This window comes from Drosophila simulans, chromosome 2L, assembly GCF_016746395.2.
Source record: "Drosophila simulans strain w501 chromosome 2L, Prin_Dsim_3.1, whole genome shotgun sequence".
NCBI classification, from domain to species: Eukaryota; Metazoa; Arthropoda; class Insecta; order Diptera; family Drosophilidae; genus Drosophila; species Drosophila simulans.
In genome coordinates, this window is record NC_052520.2 from 16,752,060 (window position 1) to 16,767,472 (window position 15,413).

General features: G+C 39.4%; 1 long non-coding RNA gene across 2 annotated transcripts; it reads left to right on the forward strand.

Moving 5' to 3' along the window:
• The first annotated feature begins 4,449 nt into the window (after positions 1 to 4,449).
• On the forward strand, positions 4,450 to 10,350 carry LOC27208048. 2 transcript variants are annotated; one of them, XR_001600674.3, is made up of 4 exons: positions 4,450 to 4,683; positions 8,918 to 9,077; positions 9,145 to 9,301; positions 9,360 to 10,350. It is a non-coding gene; the product is annotated as an uncharacterized LOC27208048 (long non-coding RNA). The 2 variants fall into 2 exon arrangements; XR_006542069.1 differs by having other exon boundaries at positions 4,451 to 4,683; positions 9,145 to 10,350.
• The last annotated feature ends 5,063 nt before the right edge of the window (positions 10,351 to 15,413 follow it).

Genomic DNA, 15,413 nt, shown 5'->3' on the forward strand with positions numbered 1-15,413 from the left:
TTAAACCCTTTTCAATAGCTTATTTGCTTAGCAGGGTACAAGGTATTTGCAATCATCCTTTGTTATTTCGGCTTGAATTTTCCTGTCCTCTTGGCCATTGTGAGCGCTCTTGACCTGAAACAGAAAACACAGAACGGGGAACAGATTCGTGCCGGCAATTGTCCTTGCGAGGCATTCTTTTCGCTGCTATATTTTTTTATTGTTGCTGGCAGTGTCATAATATCTCGCCTTGGCGCTGCGATGGCATTCATGTCGTTGCTTCATTTTATTGTTATTATATTTACTTGTCGGATTTGCTGCGTGTACTCTGAGTGCACCCTGCCACCCTCTCCAATGGGTTTCCCTCATATTTTTCGAACTTGGTGGTGGGGCACTGGGTGCGATGGAGACCTCCTTGACTTGGCGATGCGTGTGCCATGCACTTAAACATTTGATTACGTGTCATATATCAACACATTGTACGATTGAATTCGCTACGCATGCGGCAGTTCCTCCGATTCCAGTCGTGATTGGGTGCTATAAAGGACCTGGTTCAGGGCTACGAACCTCAGTCGATGCCTGTGTAAATGCAGTTAAGAACATTCGTATCGCCAACCATAAATGTGAGCAGCTCATATTGTGTTCTTGCTTATCCAGACGGCTTTTTTAACGGCGGTCTAATGACTTGGGGAAACTGCAGGCCAGCACATGGAGTGACGGATGTGAGTTTCGATAAGTTTCATGGATACCAAGAAAAAGTGGGACTTCGGGCCAATTGTATTGCCAGAATTATACTAATATTGTTATGTTTATTCTGTTGAACTCAAGCTAGCTAAAATGCTTTGTGACATCAATAAATAGAGAAACTACAATTCTGTCGTATCAAGTATACGCCCCATATTCCGAAACAGAAGAGTGATTTTAAGCATGCACGTAAGATTTATTTCTAATGGGAGGATGTAAACGATTTACAAGTCGAAAGTTTATTTTGAATTATTAATCGATGCATATTTTCAGTATTTTTTTTTAAATTTCCAGTTATTGTTCAAAATTACATTACAATTATTTTTTTTTTTTAGGATTGATAGCTTCCTGTAGTATTTCTGTTACTCTTGACCTTCTTATATTAATTAAACCTCCCAATTTCAAAAAAACATTCACGACTGATCCGATTTACTATCGTTGAAGAGTTTTGTGGAGTTTTGTGGCACCCTTTTCAATGGTCAACTTTGTGGCGCCCTATAAAATTTGTTGGACACTAACAAGAGCTGAAAAGGGTTTCGTTGAGCTAACAAATTTACTTGAATCTCCAGTACTTTTTCGCTACCCCATTTTTTGTTGCTCTTTGCTCGGGCTTATTTGCTTAATTTCACAGCACAAAAGGCACCGAAAAGGGACTGGGGGGAACCGAAAGAGATGGCGAGATATGTGTGTATAGTCCACATACAGTGACATTCATTCCGAGGCCTTTCAGGGCCTGGGCTGTTGCTTTTTATATTTATCACAGCCACTTGCATTGCATTTTGTTTATATGCTTTTAATGCAATTAGCACGCTTTTCACTTTGATTTACGCCCGGACGGAGACTCAGAATCCGGATCGGAGGGCGTGAGTGAGACGTGGCGAGGGGCACTTTTCAAAAGGGAAGGGTACAGAGTGCCGGAGTGAGCGACAGAGACAGCGACAGAAATCAGACAGAGACACACACGATGAGTGCAGTGGGTTTTCCCGCCCCTCGCGTTTTCCACTTGTGTCACCCTATTTATGAGTGGGCCGCTTTCATCTTTTGTGCTGCCCATTTCAGAATTTGTTTTGCAGTCGCTAACTCCTTTCAGCCGCGCTGCATTCCTCATTATCCTGTTACTCCTTTTTGTTGTCGCCCTTTTTGTCGGCCGAGTCCTTCAACTTCCGACGATCGGTTATGGTCCTAGGTACAAATATTTGGGTGCTTAAGCTTTGCATAAAACATGTGCTTTTAGTTTTTAAAATTGATTTCTTTTTTAATTCAAATGTTTTGAATTTGTGAGTTAATCTAATTATATTAGTTATAGAATAAAAGAGAATAATGTAGAATATTTTGGAATATTATTTATATTTTTATTCTATTTCTTAATGTAATAACTTCTTTTGGCGACTTCCAGTTTCCCATTGCTGGCAGTAATACTCCTGTTTATAGCTTCGCTTTTCCCTCGACTGCTGCTGCAACTGGTTATGCATTTTCATTAGTGTCTCGTCTCTGTCAACGTCATTGCCATCAGACAGCCGAGTGCTTTGACCCGTTCCCTCTACCGCTTCGCCACCCACTCTGCCACGCCCCCCACAGCGTTCAGCCCTAATGCATATTGTTTGTGTCCTCGAGCGTACTTTGCCGCCTCGATTGTTCCTGTAACGCCCGCCCCGCGCCTCTGCAGCTTTGTTTTTGCCCTTCTTGGCGCTGATGGGCGCAATTTTAATTACGATTTGCTCACTTACATTTCATTCAGCTGCTAATACATGGCCCGCAGCTTCTCCGATTGATTGACTGAGTGAAGGAGCGACTGAATCGCTGACTGACTGCCTGCTGATTACACTTCAATCAGGCGAAGCGCGTAAATATCAATCAGGGCCTGAAGGGAGGTGAACGGTTAGGATGGCATCGGGTTAAGTGAAGCACTGCCGGCAGCAAAACTCATTTAAAACTAATCAACAAGTAGCGAGAAAATTAAGAAAGAAACATGTTGAAGTGAATCGAAATTACCCGACGAGCTAAATGAGTGCTGGAGGAGAAAACTTTGTTTTTTTAAGAAAAGTATTAACAAATATGTCGAAGAAGTAATCACCATAGTTAATCTTAAATGTATATATAAAGAAATACCTACGAAAACATAAGCATGGATATGTAAAAACTAATGAAGTATTGGAAATTAAAATCGAAGGACCTTAAAACTTTGTAATTCCACACATTAGATATTGATTAAACATCTAGTGCATTCATAGAATCGGTCAATTCAAATTTGATTGAGTCGCAAACAGACACTCACTCAAAATCCTACTAGGCTAACCGTACCTGTAACTTAAAATCTAATCCAACCTCTCAACTGCCCTTAATTCCTTACTTAATTCCACACAATTTCTGGACCAAGTCGTGCGCTTAACAACTTGTCCGGGAGCCCACAAAATCCCCGAACTCCCAGCTTCTGGCCAGTACTTTATCGCACCCAGTTCCGATGCCTCAGTCCTTGTTGCTCTCGTCCATTTATAGATAATTCCAATTGAATGCAATCGCAGGCGAAGGCAGGACATGCAACAATTACATGGAATGCCTTCAAGTCAGGCCTGCTTGTAGTTTCAGTTTGCCACTTTCAGTCCGGCTATTTGTTAATTTTTTAATAGCTCTGTCCTGCTGCTCCTTTTTGCTTGGACTGGGCTGGATTGCCTCGTACATTGTGCAGAGCAATTTCCATTAATTTTGTGTGCAGCTCCAGTGAAACGTAAATGAACAAAGGATCTTGCCTTCAGGTGAAACCTTCCTTACCCATCAGGATGCCAGCGGGCCACTGGCAGAGAAATGTTTGCCATTGATAAAATTTACTAAGCTCTCTTCCAAGTAGCAGGATATCCCTGCATCGCCAGGATGCTAAGACAAAGGGGGAAATGAAATCGGGGCAGGGGCACTCACCATCAGCGGCATCGGGTGTTGATTGTGCTAAATAACTGCACAACAATGGCCTAAGTACGTTGCTAGAAAAGTAATGAAAAGCCAGCGGCTAACGAAGGGGGAAGTACACAGAGAAAAATACCAGAGGGATGAGAACCCTGGTCGCCGGTTGATTGGTTGCCCAACAAAGGCTAATTCGCTGGCTGGCCCCGGCACTAGCAATAATTGGTAAAAGTCAGGGCTTCGGCTGGCCAACAGCACCAGAGCCAACGACTGCAAAACAAGCAGCGAAATCAAAACGGATATGTATTTTCCTCAATAAGGACCTTGTAATACTCTCATTTTTTTCGTAAACAGAACTTGTATAAAAAGAATTCTTCTTATGATTAATAAATTAAATATTTCATATATACAAAACGCCTTTACAAATATTTTTTTTATATGGTTAGTTTCCAAGTCTTGCGAATATTTCGATCCATTTTATTCCAACCTCCCAAAACCAACCATTCAGTAGCTTGAAAAGAACTTAATTTCAATAAGAGCATTAGAGGAACGATAGAAGATATTGCCGCAGAGCAACATGAAGAAAATCGAAAAACAAAAGACGAAAATTGTGTAAAGTGGTTTTATAGGGCAACAAAATAGAAAAACAGGATTTACCACACACACAACACTCGGCAATGGCAGATGGAAACGGGAAAGCTGGACTGGGACTGGGACCGGGATTGGGATTCGACCGCCTTAAGGTTAAAGTAAAGATTGCAGCAGCGGCTCAAATGGATTTACGTGTTGCGAATTTTAATTAAACGATAAAAAAAGCGAGGAAAAAAACAACGGACAGCAGACGTAGACACATCTCTCAGGCCAGGGAAATAGATGACCAGGCCAGCAAGGGAACCACGATTCCATGGTACAGACCAGCCAATGGAGAGCGCACTGCGTGTGCTTAGTAAAAATTTATGGGCCTAGTCTGGCAGATGGAAAAGTTGAGGGGAAGCCCAGTAGCGGCATCATTTGGCCATTGTGAGCGGTCCTATTTTTCACACCCTTCCTGGGGCTAGACTCCAAGTAAGTATGATGAAGCATTGTACAGGGAAAAATATATTTTGCAAGGAATAAAAAGAAACTTGTATTTTTAAATTTATATAATTCCAAGAAATAAATATATGAAATTAGCAAGCGGAAAAATTTAAAGGCAATCAATTCTAATCCATAAGTTGTGTTATTGGATTGTATTATGTTTAAGCTTATTTTATAAACAAATTGTTAAAATTAAAATTGTTCTATTTATATCTAAACTTAAAATTGGTACAACTTTTGGTTAAATTTCCTATATTTGTCTACACTTTTGTTTGCTATTCATTGCGATTCGCTGGTGTTAAATTTAATTTACGAGCTTTTATTTTCAATACGACCGTCCACTTCTCTTCGCTTTCCCTCCCTTCCATTCTTTTTTCCACCGCACGCCCCCATTAAATGTGATTAACATTAAATCATATGGACGAGGGGGCACGGTCATATCTCTGACAAACACCTGACCACACGCCAGCGGGAAAACTCCACGCGAACATCGCCAATCTCTTTGGAACCGCAACCATCTCGGAAAGCATTTTCCCATGCCATTGCCGGACAATTACACTGGGCTCCCTAGCCATTCATTTTCACGCACGTACGATTTTTTCGCACACAATTTTCACCTCTGCGGAAAACCCAAAATGAAAAACAATAAATGCAAGTGGCGGAGGAGGAGGGCGAAGGCAAAGGCATTTAAGACTACGCACATTGTTTGCTAATTTTCGAGGTCGAGCGGCTTATCAACGAGCCAAATGCCATTAGCTTAGTGGCTTCTTTCCCCATAAAATGGGGATGACCCTGCCATTTTCTCGTGGATGGAAACTTTTCAGCAATTTGTTTGATTTGCCGCTTATTGGAATTTGCGCTTTGCATAAGCAATAAACATAAATTATCAATATGATGGAGGATATTCACGTTTTAGGGAGTGTCACAAGGCAACTAAACCAGAAGGGCAGTTTTAAGAATTGTCGAAAATAACTTGCTGCCATTAGTCATCAGGCTAATAAAGAAAAAAACCAGTCGCGTTTATATAAATCAATAAGCTCCTGTTATTGGCGCAATTAAATTCAGTTTTCTCATTAATGAATCATTAAAAGTGCAAATTGATTGATTCGAAACTGAGCTGGGGTAAATTCCATCAGCCAAGAAACCGCATAAAAACACCTGCATAAAACTCGCGCTGAAAACCCACAAAAAACGACACGTTAAAACTCTGCTAACAATTTAAATGAATTAATATGCGAAAATCCGATACGCTTAGAGCCGAAATCAAAAGGCTTAGCGTCGACGACCATACTAGGTGATGAAAAAAGAAATTAAAAACAGCGGATGAAAACCTGCGAAAAGAGCGAACAAAATCCAAACAAAAGCGAGAGTTCCATCGATATATGGGCAAATTTGACCCCACTCCGTTTGGCGCTTGTGTGCGTGATATGTGAACTCTTGTGATATACATGAGCAGTTTCTAAACTGCTTAAAATATTTCGTGGAAGCTTAACAACAACAAAATCAAGGAAAACCCAAAAGTTATCCTGCCAACACCCTCTCCTCGAACTCCTCAAACGGCTGGGCGTCTAAACGAGAGGTATCGGTTTCATATGTGCTCTGATGCACTTGAAAATTGTTACAAATACATTGTATTTCTCTAGGTTACTAAAAGTTAATAGTTGTAATAAATGTAGCGTTGTAGAAAAAACCTTTTTTATAACTTTCCTTACAAAATCTACGCTTACTCTTTTGATTTTAGTCACACAAAACATTTAAGTTTCATTTGGTTTTCGAAAATGCATTGACAATTTTTAATTTAAAAATTTGTAAAATTAATCCAAAAAAAAGATATATTAAGAGACAACTTAATTTTCAAATATTTTTTCTCTCTCTGCCTGAAACAAACACACCCATTGAAAGTGAGCTGCACCTGTATGGCAATATATCTTTCACTTTTCCTGCATGTGGCAATGAACCGTGAAACCGTAAAATGTTATGTTCCGAAAATCTGAAAATTTTTAGCGCGTTGCAAAGCGTCCGCCCTGCCACGCCCCCTTGAGCTACCTGTACGGCTGCTGTTTCCACCTGCCAATAATGTTGTGTGCGCTGCGCTTCGCTTGGCATCTGCAGCTGAATTTTGCCGAGTTTCGGGATCGGAGCTCTGCCACATCTCCACTTTGCGGTGTCTGCCCCATTGGGTTTGCCTCCTCCAATGTTGCACTCGATGCAGCACTTTCCTCCATCCCTTGGAATTACCACACTTATCGTTTGAGGAGGGCACCGTCTTGGGTAAACCTTTGATTATATCGATTACAGAAAACTAAATGCGGAAAACTGATCATCTGGGTGGGAAGCCATGAAAGGAAGGAGCTCATAAAGATTAAGATAGTTATAATTTAGACTGTTTAAAATGTTGCTTGGAGTTGCTAATCTTTAAAATTTCTGTCTGGTGGATTCTTTAATAATATCTCAAGGAGTGATAAAAATATCTTTTCATCCACTGAGACACTTGCTTATCATCTGGTTTATGTTCAAAGGAAAGGGAGGTTCGTAAGCACTCCGCCTACGCGCAGTGTAATTTTTAGAACCTTGTTAAATAAATTTAATATGGCTGCGGCTATCGATGGACATGACCACTTAGGACTTGTGCATTTTTAATAAACATCCTGTCCCAAGGGAATCGCCAGGCACGTGCCACACCCGCTCTAACCGCACAAGATGCATGCGCCGCGGTTACAACCCAATGGGCTCCCTTTTTGGCCAAGTTAGCCAGCGATTTGCTTTCAAACTTTCAAAGAGCAACAGCCCCAGCACACTTAATTTACGAATAAACGCGCATAATTTTATATCTACACAGGACTTGGCGAGAACCCGGTGAGCCGGGTAGCCGGAGATCCGGAGATTCCTCCCAACCAACTTGGCCCTCGTCCTGTCTAAAGTTGTTGGCATATGAAAAGGTTGCCAACGTGGCGTGTTATAATAATTTCTCAGGCCACGCATGTGTGCGAGTATGTGCGTTAGGTAGTTGAAAAGTTTGTTAACCAATGTCTGCTTGCGGGCTATGCGCACAATTTTCCTCAAGGTGTGCCTGGCACGCAGCTACACCCACACACGCGCACGTGCACTGGAAGAAAAAGGGCGGAAGCCTTGTTTGCTAAGCAAAATTAAAAGTGCATTTGAATTACTAACGGAAATCAAGTAATAAATGAAAATTTTAAAATGAAGTAGTCTTACAGACTTGCTTTCGTGTACATGTATCTAAAAGTAGTGTTTTGAGAGTATAATATTGGATAAACATAAGGTTTGATTTAAATAGCTTTAAAAATTATGTTTATGCCTTGTAATAAATAATTAAATGTGCATAGTTGTATATTCCTACTGATTTTTTTCCGTGCATTTCTGGACTGCTGTCTGACTGCTGGTCTTTTGTGCAAGTTTTGCCATTCGCCCTTGCTCGAGCCGCTACCGTTGGCGTTACTTTGCCCCGCCGATCTGCCACGCCCCTTCCGCCTCCTTGGCCGCTATGTCTTGAGGTGTATGCTAAAAACTTAAACCAAACTTACACACACATAGATGAGGATGTGTGATGTGATAGATGTGGAACCCTTTTTCGCCTCCATTGGCATGTGCAGAAAAACTTTTTTTTTGGGCGAAAGTTTTCGCCGCGCTCAGAAATTGCTTGTTGCTGTTGTCTTTGATGATGATGAAAATGGTGAGGAGAAAGCGGGAAAGCGTAAAGGCGAAAAAGGAGGCGGTGGGCGGGCGCGTTGAACCGCAACTGAGGAAAACGCGAGCAGCGCAAACAATTCGCAATGACGGCAACAACAATAACTAGAACAATAACAACAAATCAAAGAACAACACCGTGGTAAAGGGAAAATAACAAAACTCGGGCAAACCAAAAGAAATTCAAAAAAAACATGAAAAAACATAGGAAAGTTGCTCGGTTCGGTGCCTAATTCGATTTAAGACAACAAATTAATAAATGTTTAACTTTAATGTAAAACATTTGTAACAAAAACTATCGTTCTCTGTTTCTGTGTATTATTTATTGGGTAAATGTAAGAATTTGTTAATGACTATAATAAAAACGTATCAAAGAAAATAAAATATACTTTGATTACTTCCATTATCTAAAGCTATTTATTATAGTGTGTTTTTCCTTTATTTTTCAATTTTCTCTTTGGATTGTTAGCGGTACGATTTCTCACATTTTCTGCATTTTTCCTTTTCCTTCTAGACGCGCTATAGTTGGAAAAGTTTTGCAAAACCCTTTAAGTTATTAAGTTATGACGCACGCACACGAAGCATTTGATTTTTGACTGATAGATTTGTTGAAAAAGACGACAGATACCCCGCTTTTCGTTTTACCCCTTGCAACAAAATTGGACTTGGCTCATGTAAGCAAGCTTTCATTGATATCATTTTATAAGCAATCCATCACTCAATTAATAACATTATGCAAAGCAACATTACCCACCTGACAAGCGCAGGCAGTTCCCGAAGAAGGATATGTAAGGAACGGACTTTCCAGGATACAAACCTGGTTGAAATTAGTCGGTCGCTTATCCCTCTGGACCAATCACACTGAAGTTAGATTGACGGGCCCAGATTATAATGTTGGGTATGTGGATAGAAAACACGAAATGTTCTTTAAATGTATTCATTGGTTAATACCCTAGAGTTCTTTCAATGAAGTTTAGGCAAAGCAAAAGGAGACTTGGAGTAAGGCCAGGTCTATATTAACATAAGAAACTTGAATAATAATTTTATTAATAATATCTGCAAGCAATTCCGGCCAGCCCTGTTTCGATTTAATTGCCCATACCCCACATCCTGCGGGATTCTTTGTTATAAAAAGTGGGCGAATCGAAGGAAGGACACGTGGACAGATGTCAAGCGCAGCATCAATGGGAGTCGCAATACTGACGAAGAAAAGGCCAGGGGCTGTGGAAAACTGTGGAAAAGCGGTGTGGTGGGCGCAGATCGAACCTTTTGTGGCACTCTGGCAGGCGGTAGTTTCCACATCAATTAGATGATGTTTACTGCATTTGCTACAAATTGACAAACTCGTCGAAGGCACAAAGGGATTTTCCTACTTGCTCCCTCGGCCAATAACCACACAAAAGGCAATGAAAATGTATAAAAAATATGTAAAGCAAAGACAGCGGAGTCGAGGGAAGTCAGGGAAAAGCCAAAATGAAAATTCAAAGACAAAGAAAATGTGCCAGAGCAGAGACAGAAATTGTTGCTGCTTTTGGTTTGCGGCTATGTTCAATTCTGTTGACGTTATCAAAAGTTGCGGCACAAATAACAAAAACAAGACGAAGCAGCCAGACGTTATATATATGTATTTGTATAAATATGAAAAACGTAGTAAAGGAAGAAAAGGATACAAGTAATTTGCCAAGGGCAATGTGGGCACAGCGGAAGTTAACATTGAAAAGGATTACGGCGTGCCAGAGACTCGTCTTTTGTGACCAACTCTCCCTTTCTCCATTTCTCCGATTTTCCGACCTCCTTCCCAACTTTCTCCGTCCGTATCTGTGAGTCTCTGTCTCTGTGTGTTGACAACAACCAGTTGGCATTGCCAGCTATTGGCCCATTTGTCCTGGCCCCTTGGGTCCTTTGGCTGCCACTGTCTTCGTCGCTGTTTCCCTCGGCAGGCGAAGGTAGAAAGTCAAAGATTTCGTGCAATTGGGACTTCGTTATTATAAGCATTGTTAGCTTTCACACGCACTCCACATTCAAATTGCGGAGAAACCAATAAATGGGACTCAGATTTTTTATAAAGGCACTCGATATAATAGTATAATATACAAACATATAAATCTAAACTTTATATTTAGGTTGTATTAATTTTCAAACATCATCTGCGGTGCGCAATGTGCGTTCCCCAGTGTGTCCTTTCTACTTGGTTTGTATGCTCATTTTCCCGAACGGGTGTCTTCCTCCCTAAAGTTGGCCAATTGAAATTTGCATTTTGATTAGCCAACGCTGAATGGCAGTCCAAGGTGTCCTGCTTCTCGCATCTCATCTCATTAATTTTCATTTGCCGGAAGAAAGTGAGAGGGAAAGCGAGAGCTCAGGCATATGTGTTCGTAATGACTTCGTAATCCCCTCTTCATGCACAAAGCTCTTTTCCACTGGCTTCGGCAAATTATGACATTTACTTACTAATTTCCTTCCTAAATGCATTCTCTGTGCGAGATGTCCTTCGGCCCGAGTCCCGTGTCCTTCGACCCGCCAGTCGAGGAGCTGAGCGCCAGCTCTGCGGCCATGATATCTCCACAACTGGCATAAGTTGTTAACTTAAGCTCCAACAGCAGCTTTTACTGTCGGGCTGTGTGAGTTCCTGCCATCCTCCGTATTTCTCTCCGATTTTCCCATCGCATTTCCCTCGGCAATCCTTGTGCTTGTGCTTCTGTGCTTCCCGCAAGCATTTCGAGTGTGCGGAAGGAAATGTGAAATTTTAAGTGAACTAGGATTTGGCTATATAGACGCAGTCGACTCCTGACTCTGAATCTGACTCTGACTGCTGACTTTTCCGACGGTCGACTGTGTTTCGGCTTGTTGGGAGTGCTCCATGTACCAGGTTGTGATGGCTACACACCTGCCAAAACCCATTTTCCGCCCACCTCTGAATCACAAAGAAATAGCCCGAATAAAGATTTGCCTTGACCGTAGAATCAAAAGTTGGGTCAAAGGTTAATTAGAAGTTTAAGTTTGGATTTTCTTTAAAAGCGAATTTTAAAGCAAGTCGTTGCAATATAATGAATTATAATCAATTCTTTAAAGAACATGGTATATATATAATATTTTAAAACGCAGTCAGCTATTAGTTTGGATATTTAAAAAGAACTAGACCTCTAAAGTACTTCTTTCCCGAACTGTTTGTATTTATAAATTTATTTAGGGCAGTATTTACTGTGGTTTTTCGTTTGGGGGCTCATTAATTTGGCAATTTGCATGCAAAATGCACACGCAGTGGCCAAAATCCAGGCCCATTCCGTTTGTCCTCGAATGTCTGTTGGCTGTCATTGTCTAATGCAATTAGAAGGATGTTAATGAATTTCATTTGTTTGTCGGCCTGTCGCATTGTTGGCCGCTTTTTAGGTTTGTTTGCTGTTTTGTAAGCTTTTGTGCTTGTAATTCAAATTTTATGGAATATGCCCAAATATATTGATAATTTATTTATTTAATTTTTTCATTACAACTCCGTTAAATAAAGTCTAACATCCTTTAAAAAGTTCCAACATCCTTTCAGAATATTTAATAATTTACCCAACTTTATTTGGTATATATTTTGGCAAGTGCTGCCCCACTGCCATCTGGTTGATAGTTATTTAATTTTTAATTACTAATGACGGTCGAGATGGAATGGTAACGTAGACATTTGATCTGGATTCGGTTCTTTGGGCTGGGTGTTTGTCCATTGAAATGTGAAATTAAATTTGCTGTCGCGGACTTTTGCGTGGTGGCCATGTCTTTGGCAATTAATTGTTTAATTTGGTTATTTAAAATTAATGATATGTTTTTCATATGTCATTGCACATTTGTGCACTTATTTTATATAAATACATGCCCGGTATATATCCGTTTTTTTACGCACACTTTTATCGGTATTTAAAACGGCAAATAACGTTTTAACATTCATTTCAATTATGCAGATAAGCGCAAATGTAATGAAAACTGAACAAGAGGATTAATGCGGCCAAAGCGCAATGCGGCTTAAAGTCAACTTAATGAGAGCCAGTTCCAATCTGACTGGATGGCCATATGGCATATAACTATGTTAACTATTTTGTCAAGGTAGAAAATATCAAGGCACTGTAAAAAAAAAATAAAATACCTTATTTGTAACACTACTACGAACCAAACAATATAAGCTAATTTAATTACATAAAAATAAATTACATAGTTGAACTGAAGTTCAACAGTTTGTTACCCTAGATGTGCATTAATTTACTCAGAAAAATAAAATTAACTTCCTATACCACTGAAACGAATATTTTTTTTGTTAATTCTTGTTTTTCCGGATCCTTTCACTGACTTGATAGTCTCTGCAAACGGATAATTAACCTTTTTGCAGTGCAGTAGTTTCCAATAGATTTTATTGCCATTAATGCGGAAAAGTACTTGACTAACCAATGGCATAAAAGCTCTCAATGCGGGATTAATGAAATCTGATTACAATTGGCATAATAGGTCGCATTGGAAAAACGCAAAAAATGAATTAATTTAGACCAATAGGCGATGATGGCATACAATTATTTAATGACACAATTCGTTGGAAATATTTGAATAAATTCAAATGGAAAGACAGGATTAAAATACGGTAATATTAACACTTGTAACTAACATTATATACTTTGAAATTGGAAGACCTTCTATTTGTATAATTATTTATTTTACTATAAAACATTCAATTAATCTTTTCACTTAAGCCTTCAATCATTTTGCTGGCTCTTTTTACCAAAAGTTATAAAGGTGGTGTTCACATCCTTTATTGAAAATATTCCATTTCCATTAGCTTTTCTTCCGCCGCTGGAATTTCTGTCTCATGGCCTGAAACTCGCTGATCTTTTTATTGTTTTTACCACATTAAAACCAAAATACACATCACGCAGTCACTAACAATTGCGGATCCACTTCATGCAAATGTTTCTGTTATTGTAATACATTTATTATACATAATTTGAGCGCGTAAATTTCAGAGTTGCTTGGTGGCAGACGTAGAAAGTGTGAGTGAGAGGGATAATGAGCGGGAGAATGAGACAGCCTCCCATTGCAATTAACATTCATTGTCATGTGCGACTTTTTGTGTCTGCATTTTTCACCATCGCACAGTGGTTCCCATTGTATAGGAAAAGCGGCCAAAAATACTTCCAGTTGAAATTTTCTTATTTTTGTAGCAAAATTATATTAAAAAATCAGCCGGATCGGTCCACTATATCATATAGCTGTCATATGAACGACCAGTTTGAAATGAAGTGTTAGTATGAAAAACTTTTTTGTTTTCAATTATTTTGCAACGAAAACTGGGAATTCTACATAAGAAATTTTATATATCCAGGGCGTGCTTATAGAAAATTGTATGCTATATCATATAGCTGCTATAGGAACAATCAGTCGAAAATCGTGATTTTGTTTGAAAAATCATTTTGTTGCAAACAATATTGGATGAACATTTTTCATTCATTTAATAGCAACAACCACAAAATAATTTTTAGGTTATATACATTGATATACTTATATTTTAATTATTCAAAATTCAAAAAAAATATATATTACATTTTGTATATGTGCATATGTACAAGGTGAAACCATATCTAATTTAAAAAGATTTCTCAAGTATCAATGACTGATTTTAAAAACTTTGACTTTGGTTTGCATGAAAGTTTTCTTTGACCAGTGATAAATGGATCAGATCTCAATAGAAGTCTGTTCAAAAGGTTCAAACTTCTCTTTGCAAGCATACATCTAAGTTATTCATTTACGTTGGAGTTGCTCTGCATATATAACACCTGGGCACCTGTCGGCACTTGAATTAAACGATTTCTTAATTTTAAAATGTTAGTAAACAATGCACAAAAAGAATTATTAAGTTAAGTGGAAAAGGACATAACGAAAACTCCAACAAAAGATAGAAAACATAAACAAAGAACATCTGTAACTATATACAAATCACAACACTAACTTAGGCAAAACACAGAACGTCGTACATGCAATACTAAATACTATTATTTATTATACGAATGCCGTGTTTGGCCTATGGGAACCACTGTGCATCGATTGAGCCTGAGCCATTTCCAGCGATAATTATGGCCACAAAAGGGTCTGAGTGCAATGGAAAAGGTGCTGTGGTTTCATTGGGTGGGGGGGGGGGGGGTGGCTCATATTTAAGTGCATTTAAGTAGCATTTAAACTGGCAACAGTTCGCACTGCCTGACAACTCTTAATAAGGGAATAATTGCAACTCAGCGTGGATTATCTATGTAAAGCATTATGGATTTTGCAGGATTTTTAATTTAAATGAGTGTTTTAAGCACATATAATGTGTACTATTTATACTAAAGAAGTTAATATGAGCTGCAATTTTGTAATAAATTTGTTTTATTACGATTTATATAAAGTGAGGAATAGCAAAGCAACATAACTCAAACACTACTTTCCCTAAAAAATTATTGGTTTATTTAAAGAAATGTAAGTTTATCATCTACAAAAGTTATAGGTTCAAGTGTCAGCACCTGAGTCTTTTAAAGTTGTCTGGCTATTGGAGTTCGCCAGGCGGCACTTTTCGAACTCCCAGCGATGGCAATATTTCAACGCACTTTTCACAGCGCTGAGCCAGCATCCGCTGGCCAGGCTTTGATGATGGCTAAAGTGCACACGTAAACACTTAACCTGGCCTGATTGGGGGAGTTGGGTGGTTCAAAAACATGGCAGGTACAGGTGCCCAGATGGTTGACTTAATTTCTCAACCGGCAGCTGCACGACTAATTTAAGAGTGAAAATCATTTTCGGGGCTCTGGCTTGCTGGCTAGTTGCCAATCAGGTCACGAACTGTCGCTTCAGTCCAGTTTCAGTTTTCGGGGCCCCTGATTTTTCATGTTTTTCATGAAAGGGTCACAGCGAACATGTTCATAATGTGCGCTAATGTGCATAATGTATGCGAGCCAAGAACCAGACACGCATACTTCCACAGCGACAGCACACGTCCACACACACTCGCA